The 15456-nt window shown below is 43.1% G+C and overlaps 1 protein-coding gene across 6 annotated transcripts in view; it reads left to right on the top strand.

The window, feature by feature from the left end:
* LOC131107791 (transcription factor COE3) overlaps positions 1–15456 on the top strand; it is a 115255-nt gene that overhangs the window by 13857 nt on the left and 85942 nt on the right. The window lies entirely within an intron of this gene.

Below are 15456 nucleotides of genomic sequence, written 5' to 3' on the forward strand. Positions count from 1 at the left end.
CTATTCCCTCCTCCCTCGTGTCAGTTTTATCGCACTTTGTAAATGTCAAGACGCGCACAAAGACGCGTAAAAGGGATGTTTTTTTTTTTTCTTCCCTAAATTATGCTCACATGTTTGGGTTCACATGAGTGGCGGCTGAACGTAAACGCGGTGCCTGGCGCTCCCAGGGGACGCCCACCTCACTGGGGTAGGATTCCCAAGTGGCATCAGCTAATGGCAAGACTTGACAACAGCAGAGAAGCCGGGGGTGTTGTGTTTTACTAGCGCTGAGCAGGGGTGATGACTTTAACATGTGTGAGGCAGAAAGAAGGATGTTTGTGTGGCGTGTGCACACGTTACATATATGTGTAATGTGTGTGTGTGTGTGTGTGTGTGTGTGGCTCGAGCGAGCGAGCGAGCGGGCCAACAGAGCGACGGATTGGGCTCCAGCTTGACGGCAGTGAAAGACGAAACATGGTTCCACATGTGTTGAGAAAGAGCAGTCCATCTGTCCATAGAGACGACACCCCTCCGCCCCTCCTCTTCACCCCCCACACCCCCCCCCTCCTCCCCTCCTCTCCCTCACCCAGCCACCCACTTCTCTTTCCCCTCGTTCTTTCTTTCTCTTCCTTCCCTCGCTTCCTTGCCTCATTGCTGACAGAAACAAGGCCAGAGCTGGGCTGATGGGATGGACGCTAGGGCCAAGAGCAACACTGGACCTTGGACACACACACACACACACACAGGAGAATAAGAAAAGCTCGGTTATTACCTCTGCCAGGGAGGCCATGTTGTGTTTTGTTTTGTTTGTTGAGCGGGATTGTTCAAAAGTTGTGTACAATGGGAGGAACCGGATTTGCAAAAAAAACAAGTCCAGGTGGTCCTCGGGTTACTGTGACGGAAGTCGATTTTTGGTACACGTCCGATCTTAAGCCTAATTAACTCCTAAGTCATTAACACTGTACACAAAGTATGTAAAAGACAGTAGTAAAACACTAAATAATACATCGCTGTACTGCATGGTTGTTACTGGGAATACCAGTGTGTCCTGTAGAGTTGGACTGTGGGATTTCGAAACGCCCTGACTGTTACTACCTTACGACAGGTAGTTTGCTGATGTTGTTTTGGTACGGTTTGGTCGACCCACCACCTTCTCGTTATCCTTACTTAAGTTTTTTACTAATTTATTGCAGCATATAAGACCATGAACTGAGTACCACCTTTGACCAATGTTGGACTTTCGTCTGTAAGTTCTGTAGGTGTCAGTAGAATTTTCGATTGTTGGTTATTAGCGGTTTTTTCCACGTTTTTATTGCCATTACTTCTTTGGTGCAAAGTACTATTCGCAAAAAATGTTACTTTTCTACTAAACTGCGGTGTAACATGTTTTGTACAATATCCGACTTATGCAACTACTTTTTTTGCACAAAAATTCCTACTTTTTCGTACAAAATCGCACTATTTATTTTATTTTTTAAAAATAATATACAAATATTTTTGCCATTACTTCTTTGGTACAAAATACTATTCGTAAAAAATATAACTTTTCTACTAAACTGCTGCGTGCCATGTTTTGTACAATATCCGACTTATGCAACTACTTTTTATGCAAAAAATTCCTACTTTTTTGTACAAAATCCCACTATTTATTTTATTTTTAAAAATAATATACACATATTTTTGCCATTACTTTTTTGGTACAAAATGCTATTTTTTTGGTACAAAATTCAACAGTTTTGTACAAAATCCTTAAATTTTTATACCACAAGAATGCATTTTTTGACAATTTTTTTGTTACTCACTAAACAGATTGTGATTCCTAGTACGCATATTTGGACATGTGAAAAGAATGTATTCCCACAAAGGGATGGGAATTGGGCATAGGTGTTATTGAACCCCAATTGACTTGAAATTTCTCAATTGCGCTACAAAACAGTCACTGTAACTTAATATCATTAAGCCGTATCACCTCCAAATTTGGTACGCACCTCGAGGGGACTGACTTGCATACGTGTGCAAAATTTGAGACCCGAAATTGGCCGCCATCAAGCCCAATGCCTTTGGGACTTGGTATTATATTGTTAATAATGACTCAGCATTTGTGTAATGAGTATAGAACATTGAGAATATCTGTATGCTAGCATGTATTTTGGAGCACAGACTATAGGGGACCCCGAAATGACACCCTATAACTATGGTGTGATGACTACTAAGCGTATTTGGACATTTGGATAAGAAATGACAATGTTGTGTGTGAGTGACTATTGCTATTATTTTTCTTACAAATGCACCACCAAGTTTCTATATCAGATCATATTCGGGGGACATGTATCGAAAAGACATGGCCGCCATCAAGCAAAATATCCTCCAGACAATGAATGATACTAAAACGCTATCACATGTATGCTAACAAAGCAGTGCCTGCCATTTTTTTGTTGTAACATTTTGATAGGTCGTTAAAAGTGGCATCCATGCCTTGTTGTTGCGTTACTGTGGCTTTAAAAAAACCCAGCTGCGGAGCGACCCGAGTGATTTATTGGGATATTATGACAGAAAACAAGCGATAAAAGATTCCTTTTCCCCGCCGCTGTGAAGTGTCATGGCGGCGAAGATCTTACATTATTGAAATTAAAGCTGGAGTAAATAAAACATGCCACTCTTCCTCAAATATTTAGCGCTCCTGTATAATTGAAGCGGATGTCGTTGGGCGCCCTGCAGCATTAATGACGCAGCTTACAGAGTCTGTAAAAGTGTTGACCCGACGCTGTTTTTGTCTCCTTGGCTCGTTGCGTCCTTGTTAGGTTTCCCCCTAATTGTCAAACAAACTGTTGGGTCAACCTCAGTGGTATCTGGCCATAAAACAGCACATTAGGCCACGCTGACGGATATATGTGGTATTTCATGGGAGGCGGAGTAATGCTGGGGTTTTATGGTTAAGTACCAGTTCACGCCCATGCCATTTGTTTCGCATTAAGACTGCGGCGTTTGTAAATCAGATCAATATGTTCGCTGAGATGTGATTCCTCGTCGGGATCTCCGGACCTGTTCTTTCCTCGGGTATTTTTCTTGGGGGGCTGGGGGAAGTGCTTGTCAATGCACCCCCCCTCTGACCCCCTTCCTCTCCCTCACCTCCATCTATTTCCATTTTCTGAATGTGGCAATTTGTAGTGTGACACGGTACGAGATTAGAACGGCCCAGCGCTCGGAAGATTCCATCGGACATGGTCCCGCTCCCGTTCCCGTCGGCGTGAGGTCACAGGACAGGAGATTGGGGAGTGGAGACTAGGGAGGGGGGCTTCTCAAGAGGAGGGTCATCAGTTACCTCGGGGAAACGAGCTGCTCCGCTCGGCCCCAGGGGTGCCCGGGATGTATCGGAGCAGAGGTCCCCGGGAAAGAGGCCTGAAGCGGTGTCATTTATTAAAAGTGACAAGTTATTTCTAACTATAGCTCTTGTTTTTATTGTTTTACAATGCTGTCGATTGGAACGGCCCCCACCCTCTCGGTGCCGTCAGATATCGCAAACGAGTGATGAATGAACCGGCTGACCCGCTTTTTTAAAAAGAATTAGAACACCTAGTGGTGTTGAAATTTGCGTCGCCCCCTATGGGTCGGAGTCATAAAGCTTTGGAAGACAACCGACCAATGGTTTACGGGCAATTGGTTGCTAAGATGTGTTAATTGATGGCGGCCATGTTTTTCAATCCGATCTTTTGTCACCCCCCCAAAATTTTGGCGTTGTGGTGTTCGGCTAAGCACCCAGGGTTGGGGTCAAAATGCTTAGGAACACATGCTAGCATACATCTGATATAAATGTTTTATCACAGGGGTCCCCAAACGTTACCAACTCAGGGCCCACTTGAAAAAAAAAATACTATGATTATTAATATAATAATAATAATAATAATTATTATTATTATTATTATATATTTATGTTAATAATAATAATAATAATTATTATTTTTTATTATATATATATATTTATGATATATATTAATGTATATATACATATTTGTGTAAAAATCATGCAATAAATATTTTACAGAAAAAAAATATTTTAAAAATATTTGCAAAAATGAATCGTGTTTTTAATGACCTCTCACGGCCCACCTGCAGTACCACCCCAGCCCACTAGCGGGCTGCGACCCACACTTTGAGAATCACTGTTTTATCAAATTTAGGCAAATGGTTAATGACTTATGGACTGGTTAGTATACGTTCATTAATTGCTTGGTGGCGGCCATGTTTTTAACCGATCTTACACAAATTTTACACACGTTTGTCACACACCCAAAAGTGTGTAGTTGGGGTCAAAATGCCCAAGAACACATGTTAGCATACATCTAATGTAAATGTTTTATCAAATTTAGGCAAATGGTTAATGACTTATGGGCTGCTTAGTATGCGTTCATTAATTGCTTGGTGGCGGCCATGTTTTTAACCGATCTTACTTAGATTTTCACCCCCCCCCAAATGTGTGTGTACCAAATTGTGGCGTTGTGGTGTTCAGCTAAGCTCCTTAAGAGTTGGGGTCAAAATGCTTAGGAACACATGCTAGCATATATCTAATATAAATGTTTTATCTGGTTAGTATCCATTCATTAATTGCTTGGCGGCCATGTTTTTAACCGATTTTGCTCAAATTTGTCCAAAATGTACACGCTATCCCTTTAAAGGTGTGCACCAAACCTTGCGGTGATTCGGCCAAACAAACTAAAGTTACAAAGTGTTTTTAGAGCTGTGAGAGAAATTTCAATCAATGGGTTTTAATAACAGCGCCACCCTGTGGTGTATTTGTTGGGAAAATAATAGCACCGACAACGCAGCAGGGACGCATGTTTTGACAGATTTTCACTCTTTTGTGTGCAGCGGTCGAAGAGTAGACGGGTGTCCCAATCTTTCCACATGACCGTACGCTCGAATTCAAACAAAACGCGCAGGTTAAGTAAATGAAAAGCGGCGCGGTGAAAATACTTCGGTTTCCTCCGCGGGACATTTGTTCAGCAAATGAATACCAGCTTAGAGTACGAGTCTCGTAATCAGCAGCAGAAGTTCTCGAACGCTGCGGTCCAAGAGGGGTTTTTGTGGCGCTCGAAAACATGACATCCGCGCTATGGAAGGTAGTGTTTTCTCAGCGTTTGACCATCGCTCTGCACCGAGGGTCAGTAGTGTGTTCAGCTACAACCCCCCCCCCCCCGTTTTTTTTTTTTTCCTTAAACTGCCGGCCCCAACTGCGTTAATGATATATGACAGAAATTTCCTTGTGCTGGTTCAGTGGCAAGAAAGGTCCTGGCTAGTCTATATCAATCCATCTGACTTATGTTCCCATGTCTTGAATTACCGCTTGATGGAAACCTGCTGCGGGCTTCTCTTGCCAATTGAAATCAGATCTCCTCCACAGCCTGGTGTGATATTGATCCATATTCAACACCCAGGCTGCTAATCGATCACTATTGATTTACAATAAAAAACCCTCCTCTGCTTGTTCAGCACTGCGGTCGATGCTTAAAAGGAGAGAGCGAGAAATCGGCGGTTGGGAGGGAAAAATTAAAAAAGGGAGGGTGAAAAAACAGCTGCTGTGTTGAAATAGAGGACGGGAGAGGAAATGTGTCATTTCATTAGAGACGGGTGACGGAGGAGGAAAAAGGGGGGGGGGTTTAGTTGAAGTGGGCAAACCTTGACCAGGAAGGCAAGTGAGCAATGATGCGAGGCCGTCGTGTGAGACAAAGCAATAAAAATGGTTTTTACAGGATGACACTTCTATAAGGACTCATTTACTGGAGGGGGGGGGAATTAGCGGCACATCTGGGTGGCGCCCAAGCTGTCACATCAAATGGGAATGTCGGATTAAGCTTGATGTTGCTGACTTGATCTCCTGAGGTTTTCTATTATTCCTGTCTAATTTTCTCGGCGGCGCGGTGGTCGAGTGGTTAGCGTTCAGACCTCACGGCTAGGAGACCAGGGTTCAATTCCACCCTCGGCCATCTATGTGTGGAGTTGTGGTGCATGCGTTGATTTTCTCCAGGTAGTCCGGTTTCCTCCCACATCCAAAAAATTAAGTAAAAGTGTACGTAACTATACTGATATCAGACTCAGTTGCACGGCGGTCGAGTGGTTAGCGTTCAGACCTCACAGCTAGGAAACCAGGGTTCAATCCCACCCTTGGCCATCTCTGTGCGGAGTTTGCATGTTCTTATGCGTGGGTTTTTTCCGGGTACTCCCACATTCCAAAAAATTATTAAGTAAAAATGTAACTATACTTATATCAGACTTGGTTGCACAGCGGTCGACTGGTTAGCGTTCAGACCTCACAGCTAGGAAACCAGGGTTCAATCCCACCCTTGGCCATCTCTGTGCGGAGTTTGCATGTTCTTATGCGTGGGTTTTTTCCGGGTACTCTGGTTTCTTCCCACATTCCAAAAAATGTAAAGTAAAAATGTAACTATACTGATATCAGACTTGGTTGCACAGCGGTCGACTGGTTAGCGTTCAGACCTCACAGCTAGGAAACCAGGGTTCAATCCCACCCTTGGCCATCTCTGTGCGGAGTTTGCATGTTCTTATGCATGGGTTTTTTCCGGGTACTCCGGTTTCCTCCCACATTCCAAAAAATGTAAAGTAAAAATGTAACTATACTGATATCAGACTTGGTTGCACGGCGGTCGACTGGTTAGCGTTCAGACCTCACAGCTAGGAAACCAGGGTTCAATCCCACCCTTGGCCATCTCTGTGCGGAGTTTGCATGTTCTTATGCGTGGGTTTTTTCCGGGTACTCCGGTTTCCTCCCACATTCCAAAAAATGTAAAGTAAAAATGTAACTATACTGATATCAGACTTGGTTGCACGGCGGTCGACTGGTTAGCGTTCAGACCTCACAGCTAGGAAACCAGGGTTCAATCCCACCCTCGGCCATCTTTGTGTGGAGTTGTGGTGCATGCGTGTTTTTTCTCCGGGTACTCCGATTTCTTCCCACATTCCAAAAACATGCTAGGTTAATTAGCGACTCTAAATTGTCCATAGGTATGAATGTGAGTGTGAATGGTTGTTTGTCTACATATATGTGCCCTGTGATTGGCTGGCCACCAGTCCAGTGTGTACTCTTCCTCTCGCTCCATGACAGCTGGGATAGGCTCCAGCACCCCACACGACCCTCGTGAGGAAAAAGCGGTAGAAAATGAAAGAATGAATGAACATGGCGGCGGCGTTGTGCCACCCAGATAGTCGTCACATAGCCGGTCCCGGTCGAGATCCACTTTTATTCCTGTCACATCTTTAGTCCTAATCTGTGGGACTTCCTGCCCTCTGCTGAGTAACTGTTCCCATCCAGCAGGTCCTGCTCCGACATCTGAAAGTTATTATCCCCAATCTCTGACATCCAGGAGTTTACAGTTATATAATGATGGGGAAAACCACATGTCCCCAGAGGCGCACAACATTTTTGAGATGCCTCCCCATCTGTTTTATTTTTTTTTGAGGGGGGGGCAAGCCCCCTTTTTGGGCCAAACTCAGAATGGCAAGTTGTTTTTTTTTTTTTTTTTTTTTTCCAGCTGGCCAGGCTGGGAGTCATTATATGGGGTGATAAAGCAAATCCAATTGGGTCAAATTCCCCTTCCATACCGTGCTGGTGGCACCCGGCCCCCTTCCCTCCCCGCCCCACTGTGTAAGTGCCGCTTGTTTGTTTGTCCTGGAGAGGCTGGGCCGGAGGGACTAATGCAGGCCTGCGGGGGCCAGCCGGGTCGGAGGCGACGGGTGAACCCGAGCCGGCTGGTGCAGCGGTGTTCTCTGGCTGCCGGCTCGCTCTTGTTTGGACTGCGGCTCCGTTTTGCTTTCTTAGAGGGAAGCTGAGCCTCCACAATCATGCAGCCCTTTCGTCCGGGTGCTGGCGAGGGGGGGGGGTGGGGGGGTGGGAGCGATGACATCGGCCCGCAGCGGCCTGGCCCGGTCCACCCCTTGCTGCTCTTCAACATATTTATTTTCTCTTCTCATCGTACGGCTTAAGTCGCACCGTATTATGTTCGCAGCGTATGCACACGCATGACGCCGCGGTGCATGGCGGAAAGCTAGGCTTTGTTTTGACTCATAACGTCAGGGATTAGCGACGCGCTGACCTCACTGCCATCTTTATTAGCCCCACAAATGAGAATATATATATATATATAGAAGTGAGTTGTAGTATTCTGGTCACTGGGGGGCAATAATGACACGCCGTGTCCCACTTGATGGAGTGGAAAAAAGTTATCCTCCCATTCCGTGTGGAAGTGGTAACATTTTGGCTTCTTAATGTTTCAAGAAATACATTCAAAGTCGCTGTCTCGCTCGCTAGCAGCCGTCTCGAGTCCCAGTAGTTGTGCGATGTGGTAAACAATGAATCATGGGAGTATATAGGGGTGTTATTTTATGTCTACAGAGCTCTAATGTTAAAAGGCAGGTTATCTATACAAAATTATTCAATTTTGTAATTTTGTTAAACCTGAGGTTGAATGTTGTGTTTTTTTTTTACATTTTGATATCATCAGTCGGGTTGTTGTGTTGCAGAGGTTAACTTCTTTTTACACTTTTATGAGGAGTCACATTCCTTGCGTTATACATTTGGTTCTAAGGTTGATTATGTTGTTGTTTTACATTGGTTAATATTGTTTTACGTCTGCATCACAGCAAAAAAACTCACATTATGTCTTCATCATAACAGTTGAGTGTTTTTGCGTTTTAATATTAGCAGCAATTTTGTTGTTTTATGGTGGTTAGGCACCATTAAAATAAAAACTGGATATTTTGGTATTGTTAAAAATATGAATATTCATGGAAATTTTGGTGTTTGACTGTGGTGTGCTTCTTTTTAGAATTGCGTGAAAAGGATATCTGGCGTATCTGCGACACTAATCTACTTATACTACTCAACTTATAGCAAAATGATTGATAAATTACCCAAACTGTCACTCAAACTGTCCAATTAACACATTTAAAAGACGGTAAATGAAAAACAAAAGAAGTGCTTAGAATCCATGACCCCCCCCGCTAGCTAGCATTCTTTAGCATTCAATCATCTCCATCTTCAATGATGGTTTCAACAGTGGAGCGATTGGTCCACTACGGTGTTCATTTCCACTTCCACAGCGACGGCTTCCCTTGGGAGACGAACCGAGGTGTGAAAAGTTAACTAAGAGGCGATGTTATTCCTCCTCGATGTGGCTGACTGTATTATTTCACTCAGTGTATACTTTTGACACTTCAGCGTTAAGCCGATTGGCTTATTTTTACACTTGCGTGCCAGTCAGGAATGGTACGACTAAACTGAGCCGCGCTTACGAACCGGAACAGCGTTTTTTTTTTTATGCTATCATCTTTGTATGATATGGAGATACTTCATCTTAAGTGTTCAACCCCCGCCTACCCGCAACCCCTGGCTCGTCGCAACCGCCTGTCTGCCCCCACGGGCTCCCCCCCCCCAAAAATGTTTTATTCAACATCACCACTCTGTTCTGTTTTGTTACGTTATTGAAATAGCTTGTCGATTCGAATAGAGTCAACTTGGTGAGCCAATCTCATTGTAGCCAGTGGAGAGTGAAAGCCATCTCTGGTGCCGTATAGACCCCCCCCCCCCAAAACACACACACACACACGCAGATTGGACGACGGGGGCAGCGAGAGTGCCTTCTCCAGATGGAGATGGCAGATACGGAGTAAGGGGGGGGGGGGAATGTCCAGGCTATTTTCCAGGGTTTCCATAATGGCAATCTAACCCTTGCTTGCTTATTAAGTTGTGCACACAAGGAGGACTGCGGGGCGGCGATGGCGAGCAGAGGAGATAAGGGCAGGCGGGGGCGCACTCACCTCTCTGTCGGAGGTGTCAAGCAGACCCTGTCGGACAACATCACGGGTCATGTGGACGGGTGATTGTCACCGCCGCCGCCGCCGTGTCCTTTCTTTCACGATAAGGTTTATTTGGGAGAAAGTACGACGCAAGGATGGGGTCAGCGGGGTCGACTCGGAGGGGGTCACGAGGTTGTTTTCTTTCGAGGGAGAGCGGTACCTGAGTAACCTCACATGCCGTTTCTCAGGTTCCCCTAAACTAATGGCGGGGGTCGCGCACGAGGGTGATCTATCAGCGGCGGCAGACATCATGGCAGCTACCGCGGCTAAGCAGAGTGAGACGGATAGGCGGGGGTCCCTCATACGTAACCGTGGCAGCTTTAGGACCACCGCGCTGAGTGTTATGGATGCTTGACATTGACCTGCTGCACGGCCGCCGCGTATTCATCACCGTTTTAGCACAATAGTCCGTTTGTACGCGCCCCCCCATGCCCCCCCCCACGCTCTTTCACACAACAAGCCTGTCGCCTCCCAAAGATAAGAACAAACTCATTTCCTGTCTTAAGTTTTTGTTTCGTCAAATGAGTCCGTATGATTTATCGCGGCCCCCTGGTGGGCCATGAGACGTTATTAAAAATATTATTAATTTTTGCAATATCATTTTTAAAATTATTTTAAATATTTAATGCACAATTAAAAAAAAATATAGGCCTAAGTAATAACTTATTGAGTGTTATTGAGATGTCACAATATTTTAGGAACTTTATATAGTTTATGATTGGAACATAGCTCTCTGGTCATCATGCTAGTCTTGGATGAAGTTATGAAAAATATGAGAATTAATTATTTCTTGTGTGTACACCATAGATTAAAAGTTGGGCTTCCTTCATCTTCCTGCTTTCATTTCAATCCTGAATCTTAATATTATTATTATTACTAGTAGTAGTAGTAGTAAAAAATATTAATATATTTATTCATTATTAATAATATTAATATTAATAATTTTATAAACATTAAATTATATATATAATTAGTATATATAAACTGCTATTATTATTATTATATTAATAATAACATTCATATTAATGTTAATAATAATATTAATATATGTACATATATAATATTTCAATCCTGAATCTTATTATTATTATTATTATTATTATTATTATTATTATTATTATTATTAGTAGTAGTAGTAGTAGTAGTAAAATAATTTATTAATGCATTTATTTATTATTAATAATATTAATATTAATTATAATATAATTATATATATAACTATTATATATAAATTGTTATTATTATTATATTAATAACATTCATATTAATGTTAATAATAATATTATTAATAATAATGATAATAAAATACTACTACTAATATTATTAATGAAATAATATAATAATATATAATATTATAATATTATAATAATAATTTTATCATAATAATATTATTACTATTATTATTATTAAGTGCTCTGAGAACACAGCATTTTGTGTATGTACTTTATAGGACAAAGGTGGGCCGCAGACATTTTTGTGGGCCCTGAGTTGGTCAAGTTTGGGGACCCCTGATTTATCTGTTGATGTCCCTTCACGTGGTTTCAAACAATTCTATCCATTAATAAAGTCAATTATAATAAATAAATCAGCCGTACGTATATTAAAAGTTTATAGGTCATTTACCTTTTGGGGCCACCATTGCTCTCCAAACTTTTTATTCTCTTTCATTCGGCGTCTTCCCAGTATTTGTTTTTTGCATGACTTGGTTTCATCATGCGGTGCTTAACTTCTTTTTGCACTTGTAATTCTACTCCAAACATGTCATGTACAGTTCATAAAGGTTTTACGATGAGGCCGGAACAAATGAATTACATTTTACAGTACATAGTTTTGGAATGAGAACAACGTGGATGTCATCCAGCCTCACACAACAACAACGCTCCACTTTGTCAGAAAGAACTGGAATAGGAAGGAATAAAAAAAATGTAGTTTATGGCGAGGTCGGGGGGTCAGAGGCTGTGATGTCACAGTCAGGTTTCACTCCGATGCGATCCAGATTGCGCATTTGGCAGCAATTTGAATTTAACACGGAAAATCCCATTTAACATGTTCAGGCGCTCAGGTTGTAACTTCTCATGACCTCATGCGGGATCTTTATGCTCTTTCCTCCCTCGGGTGGAGAAATCATTCTGGATCCGGACGCAACTTCAACACCACCTTTTTTTTTTTTTAAGTCCTCGTGCTGTTCAGTGGGTGACTTTCACAGGTGACAAATGTTCCTTGTTGCTTTTCTTTCCTGCTTCTTGTCAGGTTTCAAATTCAGGCGGCGGGTGTTTTGAACGCTGTCAGAGTTCTATCGAGCCGCATCCGCTTTGGAGAAGGCGGGAGAAGCTCTGAAGCGTACATTTTTCTGCAAGTGAAATATTTGTTTACAGATAAGCCTGTCATTGCGCCAAACAACAGTCATGATTCTTTTATTATTGCCGCGACACCTTCTTCTTCTTCTTCTTCTTCTGCTTCTTATTTGTGCGTGAAAAAGGGCCGGTCTACAAAGTGGCTTTTTTTTTTTTTTTTTTGTCGTTTATCGAGAAGTAAACTTCATCAGGTCGACGGCGAGGTGCGCTTCACATGTCACTCACTTGAGCTGGCTCCTAATGAAATGCTGCATACAGATTTCCGCCTGCGGGCTCGGGGGGATAAGACCGTGGTAACAGAACGAAACAAACCCCTTCCCATCACTCGCACGCGCTTGCTGGAGAGCATCCATGTAAAGAGATCCAAATGTGCAATTTATTCAAATATTGATATTTCCACATGTCAGGAGAAAGGTGCCTTGAAATTTCCTCTGAGTGCTGCTGTCAAAAAAATAGCAGGAAATATGTCAGATAATTCATAAACGGAGTTCAGCGCTGCCGAGTCAGTTGGGAGGGAAATATATAAATATATAAAAATATATAAATACATGCAATATACGCTCGTCAGTGGAAGAACCCGAGGCCGCTGCTCATTCTTCCATCATGTCAAGCAAACAGGCTGATTTATTTGTGCATGTATGTTTGCATACGCCTGCGTGTCCAAACATCTTCCTGTATATTTACGCACGCCGCCGTGTGTATGTATGCTTTGGCCATGTTGTGGCTCCTACTTAGATGTGTTTGTTATCTTTTTTTTTCCACCAAGACACCGCAGTTCCCATCCCCGAGAAGCCAATAGGAGCGTGGCCTTTTTTTTTCCGTAACCGGACGTCGGCCTCTAAACCATGTGGTTTGAATTAGGGCCCCCGAAAACTGCGAAGGACGCCTGGGATGACGTGAGGCGCTCGCGGAGCAAATTCCATTCTGCTGAACGGTGGAGAAAAGAGCTCTCCGGAATCCTCCGAGATTCTTTTTGGCTTCGGCCCCCACGGCGATTAAAAACTGGGCGGACACCAATAAGTCATTGACTCATGGAGCAACGTCCCATGAAGCCCCCGGTGCCGTGTCACACCCTGGGCTTGCCTGATTAGTCGGCTTGGAGAACTTTTGACGCTGACACGAGCTCGAGCCCTGCCGATGATGCGCCAGACAGAATATACGGGGCGGCTGCCGTATCTTGCCGCGGTCATGTGATGCCGTAGTTCACGGCAGCTGATGAGATGCAGTTTGGCACAGCCCGGGACCCCATCTGGGCGATGCAGATACGCAGACAGGAGAAGTATTTTACGGCCACGCATCTGCGCACTTGAAGAGCTATTTAGCATATGCTGCCGTAGCAGAGAAGTTGTTTTGGCTGTCGCCAGCTGCAACAAACAAACCGCACGGCAGCTGATCCGTACCGCGCTCCATGGCGAGCGCTGACCGATGTATCGTTTGGATTGTGCCGCATTCGGGACTGCTGCGAAACGGCAAACCCGACACTTGGAGCTTACTTATGTAGCTTACGTAGCGGTATGATCTATAAGCTAGTGTTACTGCACGGTATTCTTTCATTTTTACACTAGCAAGTTTCTAGCCCAATGTTGTACCGTGATGCATGATGGGAAAAATCTGCTATTTTTTAAAAGTCTGCTCGTCAAATATCCCATATGACAGGAGCTCTCTGCTGTTTTTTAGAATCTACTCCAAAAATGCTTACAAAGATCCTCCATATGTCAAGACTGCTCTGCTGTTTTTAATGACCAAAAGTCAAAGATCTTTCAGGACCTACTTGCTAAAATGCTAAGTCAATGATTCTCTACAAAACAAACGTGATTTGCTGTTTTAGGAATACCAGTCAAAGGTCCAACATGTCAGGGGTTCTTTGCTGTTTTTGGGAATCTGTTGCAACAATGCTTGTCAAAGATCCCCAATGTAACCAAAGTGTTTTTTAGGAATCTACTGCAACAATACTAGTCAAAGATCCTCTATGCGTCAGGGGGTCTCTGCTGTTTTTAGGAATCTGATACAAAAACACTCATCAAAGATTCTCTATGTCTGGAGCTCTGTGCTGTTTTTAGGTATCTGTTGCAAAAATGCTTATCAAAGATCCTCTATGCGTCAGGAGGTTTCTGCTGTTTTTAGGAATCTGATACAAAAACACTCATCAAAGATTCTCAATGTCTGGAGCTCTTTGCTGTTTTTAGGAATCTGTAGGCAAAAATGCTTGTCTAAGATCCCCCATGTCACCGAAGTAGTTTTTAGGAATCTACTGCAACAATACTAGTCAAAGATCCTCTGTGTGTCAGGAGGTCTCTGCTGTTTTTAGTAATCTGTTGCAACAATGCTTGTCTAAGATCCCCGATGTAACCGAAGTAGTTTTTAGGAATTGACTGCAACAATACTAGTCAAAGATCCTCTATGTGTCAGGAAGTCTCTGCTGTTTTTAGCAATCTGATACAAAAACACTCATCAAAGATTCTCTATGTCTTGAGCTCTCTGCTGTTTTTAGGAATCTGTTGCAACAATGCTTGTCTAAGATCCCCGATGTAACCGAAGTAGTTTTTAGGAATTGACTGCAACAATACTAGTCAAAGATCCTTTATGTGTCAGGAAGTCTCTGCTGTTTTTAGCAATCTGATACAAAAACACTCATCAAAGATTCTCTATGTCTTGAGCTCTCTGCTGTTTTTAGGAATCTGTTGCAAAAATGCTTGTTTAAGATCCCCTATGTCACCAAAGTAGTTTTTAGGAATCTACTGCAACAATACGAGTCAAAGATCCTCTGTGTGTCAGGAGGTCTCTGCTGTTTTTAGGAATCTGTTGCAAAAATGTTTATCAAAGATCCTCTATTGTAACCAAAGTGGTTTTTAATAATCTACTGTAACAATACTAGTCAAAGATCCTTTAGGCGTCAGGAGGTCTCTGCTGTTTTTAGGAATCTGATACAAAAACACTCATCAAAGATTCTCTATGTCTGGCGCTCTCTGCTGTTTTTAGGAATCTGTTGCAAAAATGCTTATTATAGTTTAGCTCGGAGGTCGCTGGTTTATGCCGTGTGGCGTCGCAGCAGCAAGTTTCAAGACCAATGTCGTACCATTTCTCCATTTTTGTTGAACCGAGCATTAAAAAAATGGAGTCCGTGGTCAACAGTAACACTCCTGCTGCTAGCAAGCGGCGCACGCAGGAAGGCAACCAGGCAGCCAGGCTGCTGTTCTGACTCAAGCGGCTGATATGTCGGGCCATGTAGGGCATGGCAGGCGCTTGACAGTCCATG

Source organism: Doryrhamphus excisus, linkage group LG20 (assembly GCF_037039965.1).
Source record: "Doryrhamphus excisus strain RoL-2023G ecotype Guam linkage group LG20, RoL_Dexc_Guam_v1.1, whole genome shotgun sequence".
Lineage (NCBI taxonomy): Eukaryota > Metazoa > Chordata > Actinopteri > Syngnathiformes > Syngnathidae > Doryrhamphus > Doryrhamphus excisus.